This window comes from Marmota monax, unplaced genomic scaffold (genome assembly GCF_021218885.2).
Source record: "Marmota monax isolate L192 unplaced genomic scaffold, Marmota_monax_Labrador192_F-V1.1 WCK01_AAM20220418_F8-fsc00041, whole genome shotgun sequence".
Classification (NCBI taxonomy): Eukaryota; Metazoa; Chordata; class Mammalia; order Rodentia; family Sciuridae; genus Marmota; species Marmota monax.
Window position 1 is genome coordinate 4,620,512 of NW_026695238.1, and position 6,000 is coordinate 4,626,511.

Consider the following 6,000-nt stretch of genomic DNA (forward strand, 5'->3'; position numbering starts at 1 on the left):
CAAAACAGGCGGGTGGACCAATGGTACAGAATAGAGGACACAGAAACCAATCCACAAAACTACAACTACCTTACATTTGATAAAGGGGCTAAAAGCATGCAATGGAGGAAGGATAGCATCTTCAACAAATGGTGCTGGGAAAACTGGAAATCCATATGCAACAAAATGAAACTGAATCCCTTTCTCTCGCCATGCACAAAAGTGAATTCAAAATGGATCAAGGAGCTTGATATCAAATCAGAGACACACCATCTGATAGAAGAAAAAGTTGGCTACGATCTACATACTGTGGGGTCGGGCTCCAAATTCCTCAATAGGACACCCATAGCACAAAAGTTAATAACTAGAATCAACAAATGGGACTTACTCAAACTAAAAAGTTTTTTCTCAGCAAAAGAAACAATAAGAGAGGTAAATACAGAGCCTACATCCTGGGAACAAATCTTTACTCCTCACACTTCAGATAGAGCCTTAATATCCAGAGTATACAAAGAACTCCAAAAATTAGACAATAAGAGAACAAACAACCCAATCAACAAATGGGCCAAGGACCTGAACAGACACTTCTCAGAGGAGGACATACAATCAATCAACAAGTACATGAAAAAATGCTCACCATCTCTAGCTGTCAGAGAAATGCAAATCAAAACCACCCTAAGATACCATCTCACTCCAGTAAGATTGGCAGCCATTATGAAGTCAAACAACAACAAGTGCTGGTGAGGATGTGGGGAAAAGGGTACACTTGTACATTGCTGGTGGGACTGCAGATTGGTGCAGCCAATTTGGAAAGCAGTATGGAGATTTCTTGGAAAGCTGGGAATGGAGCCACCATTTGACCCAGCTATTCCCCTTCTCGGTCTATTCCCTAAAGACCTAAAAAGAGCATGCTACAGGGACACTGCTACATCGATGTTCATAGCAGCACAGTTCACAATAGCTAGACTGTGGAACCAACCTAGATGCCCTTCTATGGATGAATGGATAAAAAAAATGTGGCATTTATACACAATGGAGTATTACTCTGCATTAAAAAATGACAAAATCATAGAATTTACAGGGAAATGGATGGCATTAGAGCAGATTATGCTAAGTGAAGCTAGCCAATCCCTAAAAAACAAATGCCAAATGTCTTCTTTGATATAAGGAGAGTAACTAAGATCAGAGTAGGGTCGAAGAGCATGAGAAGAAGATTAACATTAAACAGGGATGAGAGGTGGGAGGGAAAGGGAGAGAGAAGGGAAATTGCATGGAAATGGAAGGAGACCCTCAGAGTTATACAAAAGTACATACAAGAGGAAGTGAGGGGAAAGGGAAAAATAATACAAGCGGGACAAATGAATGTCAGTTGAGGGGGCAGAGAGAGAAGAGGCGAGGGGAGGGGAGGGGAGGGGAGGGGGGATAGTAGAGGATAGGAAAGGCAGCAGAACACAACAGACACTAGTATGGCAATATGTAAATCAATGGATGTGTAACTGATGTGATTCTGCAATCTGTATATGGGGTAAAAATGGGAGCTCATAACCCACTTGAATCAAAGTGTGAAATATGATATATCAAGAATTATGTAATGTTTTGAACAGCCAACAATAAAAAATTAAAAAAAACAAAAAACAAAAAAAAAACCCAAAGAGTTCCATATTTACAAACTAGCTAGACAGGTTTCCGTTGTATATAACTCCAAAACACTGACTGATACAAAGACAATATCTATAGGATAGTAAAGGGAATAGTATACGAGTTTCCTGCAAGAGGAGATACTTTATCTTTGAGTTTAAAGATGCTAGTTCAATGTCTTGTCACAGTAGATGCTCAATAAATGTTGATTGAATAAAATAATGAATGAATGACCTCAAAAACATCTTAACATCACTTAGCTCACCATAGTCATCTACATATGGGTTACAGCCGGTGTCAAGTCAGTTGGTAAGGCAGCATCTTTAAGCCATCATGCCAATCATTTTAATTCAGCCAAGAATACTTCCTGTTTTGCAAGTGAAACAAAGCACATCTTCATTTTTATAGCAGCCACCATCTCTCTTGAGAAAAACAGGGTTATTGTAATTCCAGCTTAGCTGAAATACGTAAGGCTTACTCATCCTGTGCATAAAATTGATAACTTGTGCATCTGGGACTGTCTATTTCTTTCCTATTAATCCATTTTAGACTTTATAAGTCAACTGAGCATTCAGCTTTTGAAAAATGATTCTGGAAAATTATTTTGCATAAGTACTAGTAAATACTGGCATGTGTTCCTGGCAGGGGATAAAAATATTCCATTTAGTCTCTGGTGGTCCCAGGAGCAGAAATAGTGGCTGGAGAATTGGCTCAGTTTGGGCACAGAAAAGCCTGTGCTGGTCAGCTCTACTTTCTTTTCATTTAGTGAGGATGATTTATTTTAAAACCTCACTAAGGAAGATTATAAGGCAGATGAGAGAGAGGCACACACACATATCAATATCCAAAGAGACTAATAGTGGGAAAACTGTTAGCTTTCTTCTTTGGTTCATATATGTGGCCAAGCGGAAGATTCTAATGACGTCATTAAGTTTATGTTTGTAGATGCAGCATGGCCAAGCTGTTAATCTTTTTATAAATGGTAAGCTGTGGGATATTTTTTCAGCTATAAAATGACATGGATATTGACAACTTCAGCCTAATTCTATCATTTGCCATCTATTTGTGCTGAAGGAATGGAAATTGCAGTTCCTTAGAAAATGCCTGGCTTTTTTTATGGACTTGAGAGATCTTCAAATCTTTTTTCAACTGACCGGGGACTATTACTTAGAAAGAGGGTGGTGGGTTATTGGATTAATTGTGGCTATTCCTGTATGTTCCTGTATTTAAACCAAGCCTATAGCAACTTGGTAACTGGAAGATGAAAAAAAATGAATCCAATAATTAAAATAAAAGCAAAATTTGCCACTAGATCTGCTGTTGTTGTATTTTAAGATATAAACTTTGGAACATTGCTGCAACTTCCCGCTTCCATTTTTTTTTTTTTTTTTGTTAGTGTAAACCTGACCAATTTAATTATTGGATTTTTGAGAAATTAATTCATTTCTCATAATTGGCCCAATTTACCAATCGAAATTAGTTTACTATGGTACCTAAAGCTAAGTAGTTTTTCCTACATCTCAAAATAGATGGATATCTAAAAGCTATGCAGATACAAATGTAAGGGTTATCTTTTCAACGTCATGGACATGACCCTTCTTTATCATAAAGAGCAGACTAGAAAAGCTTGCTTTTGGAAGGCGAGTGTTTGGGGTGGACTGTGCTAAGCCCACTAGGTGGTAGACACCAGTTTTAGATGAGTCAAGGGATTTCTAAGGAGGTCTCTAAGCATGGTGGGCTGGAAGGGCAGGGCCTAGGGATGAAACAGAGGCAGTGTCCAGGGCAGAACCAGGGACCTATGCTGGGGACTGGTCTGAATATCTTGAAACCACAAGTCTTAGTTTAAGGTCTCTCTGAGAAGTCAGAGAAATGCCAAAGGATCAACAGGCTTCTCAGGTGGGGACTAGTAAACACAGGTCTGATTTATTAGCCAAGAAGAATAGAAACACAGAAAGGAGGGACTGAATCACAGTGTTAGTCTCTTGGGAAGGGGTTTTGAAATCAGAATCAAGGCCAGGAGGCTGGGCCACAGATGTGATGAGTTTGAGGTTAGAGTCTTGTGATGGGCTTATTCTGTCCCTGCAGTATAGGCTCAAGTCCTAACTGCCAGTACCTGTGAATGGGACTTATTTGGAAATAGGTTAAGATGAGGGCCTCAGGGTGTGTCCTAACCCAAAGTGGTCAGTGTTCTTAGAAGCAGAAAATGCCACACGGAGACTGCCCTGTGATGACAGAGGCAGTGGCTGGAATGAGGAGCTGTCGTGACCACCTGGGGTGAGCAGGGCACCTCTGTCTCCAAGCCTGAACAGCAGCATTGCTATGACCGATGGCGCCAGTCAGCTCTGTTTCTCCTCCTTGTGTTCTTGTCCTCACCGCTTTACTCTGTCCTTAAGGAAAAGTGGAGAAGCCGAGAGGCCAACATTTAAGTAGACAAGCATAACAGGTCACTCTTGGAAATCGGTTCCAAGGCTTCAGGGAGTCTACCTGGCACCAGAGGTCCATGTTACCCATCCTTGATTGTCTGTACCCAGGAGGGAAGTGCCTGGGCCATGAGGTCAGAGTGGCTGGAGGGTAGGAAATTGGAAAGGATTCAGACATGTTGCTTTTCTGTAAAGATGACTTCTTTTCTCGCCTCTGCTTTTCTCAAACACCCCACCCCTACACCCACCCACCCACATGTGCCCGCACACACATCTGCAGGCTGAATTTTGAGAGACCATCAGTGTCCTAATGAAGCCAGAATTAGACAGGCAGTCAGTATAGATAGGTAAATCGAGTCAGGTAGGATCAAGGAGGCCAATTTTGAGGGAGTCTGGGAAGTTGGAGACTGTTCCCTGAGGGATTGAAATATTAATTCCTTCAGAGCCCTTCCTCCACCCTTATCTAGAACCTGCTCCTGGTCCAACCTGTTGCCAAGGTAACCTGTCCCAGGAATTGCCCTACAGGAGCTACAAGGTTGTTAATTAATGTGTCCTTGGATGCTCCATCCTGCCCTTCCGGCTTTAGCCCACCTGTTTCCCACCTTTTGGCCAACCCACTGAACCTTCCTGGGCCTAGTCACATACGCAGGAGGGAGAAAGATAAGGGGAGGGCAGGAGAACAGAGGAAGCCTAGGCCATATAAAAAGGGCAGAACAGCTCACTTCTTGGGATACCAGGATACCAGCTATGGCCCCTTTCTTCCTCCTGGGAGAAGTCTATGTTGTCCTTTTTTAAATAAACCCTGCTTTGTATGCTTGCCTCGGCCTGCTTCTCTAATGTTCAGACTTCAACATGTGGGGAAGCAGGACTCGTCACCGATAACCGGTGGTTTCATTAATGCAGATCTGGGAGGACCCTGAGACCAGAACCATCTCAGTGCTACCCTGGGGTCCTGGAAGCTCAGCTCATCTATCTGGCTTTCAGCCTGTGTCGTGGCTGATTGAGTATAGAGAGGGCCCTGAGTTGACCAGGAGCTGACCCAATCATATGCCAGGTCACTCTAAGGGCCTGGTGTCCAGTCCTTGGCACCTTCTTCTGAGTGCCTTCCTCCTCAGAGGGCCTGGCCTGCTGCCCTCTTGCCTCTCTGCTCCATGGCTGCTGCCCCACACTGCTGCTGCTTCTGGGGGTCCCATTTCTCCAGACTGCATGCAGAGCAGCAGGCCCTCCCTCCAAGCCTAATCTCCACCCCCAGATGCAGGAAGTTTCTTTTCCTCTCTAATTTTTCCCCTGCTAGTCATCACAGGGAAACGGGCAAGGTTACAAAGATAAAAATCATGAGCAAAGTCATGAAAGCTCACAAAAATTTGCAGGAAAATAATTACGATGGCTATTTTTTAACTTAAGTCATTATTATTTTTAATTTTAAAAAGGATTCTTCCTGTTGGTCCCTTCCCATTTTGACTCTGTGACTATAGTTCCTGAGAGTCTAGGCAGTTCTAAAAGATGACTTGTGGCAACTCCTACCCTTCCATCCTTGACAGTAGAATATATTATCCCCTCAGGCTTTTTTTTTTCCCTAATGAAGAAAAAAGCAAATGATATAATCTTGATAATTTGTTTGTCGCAGACTCATTAGCACTATTACTACCAAGTATGTAAGACCAGCGTTTAAAAAAAAAAATAAAAGAAGTCACCTTTTCAAAGTGCCGGAACTCCATGTAACTTCATGGAGGACACTAGAGAATGTTTCTCCTTTGGATGGAAATAAAGGTCAAGTGTACCAAGAATGTGGAAAGCAACAGGACGAACACTGTATTACTTCAGTTCTTGCTGTACCACAGCAGTCAAATTCATACAGACAGAAAAACAGTGATGAGAGATGGAGGGTACAGAGCTTCAGTGTGGGAGGATAAAAAGGTTCTGAAGACATTCCTTGATGTCACTGAATGGTATACGTGAAAAT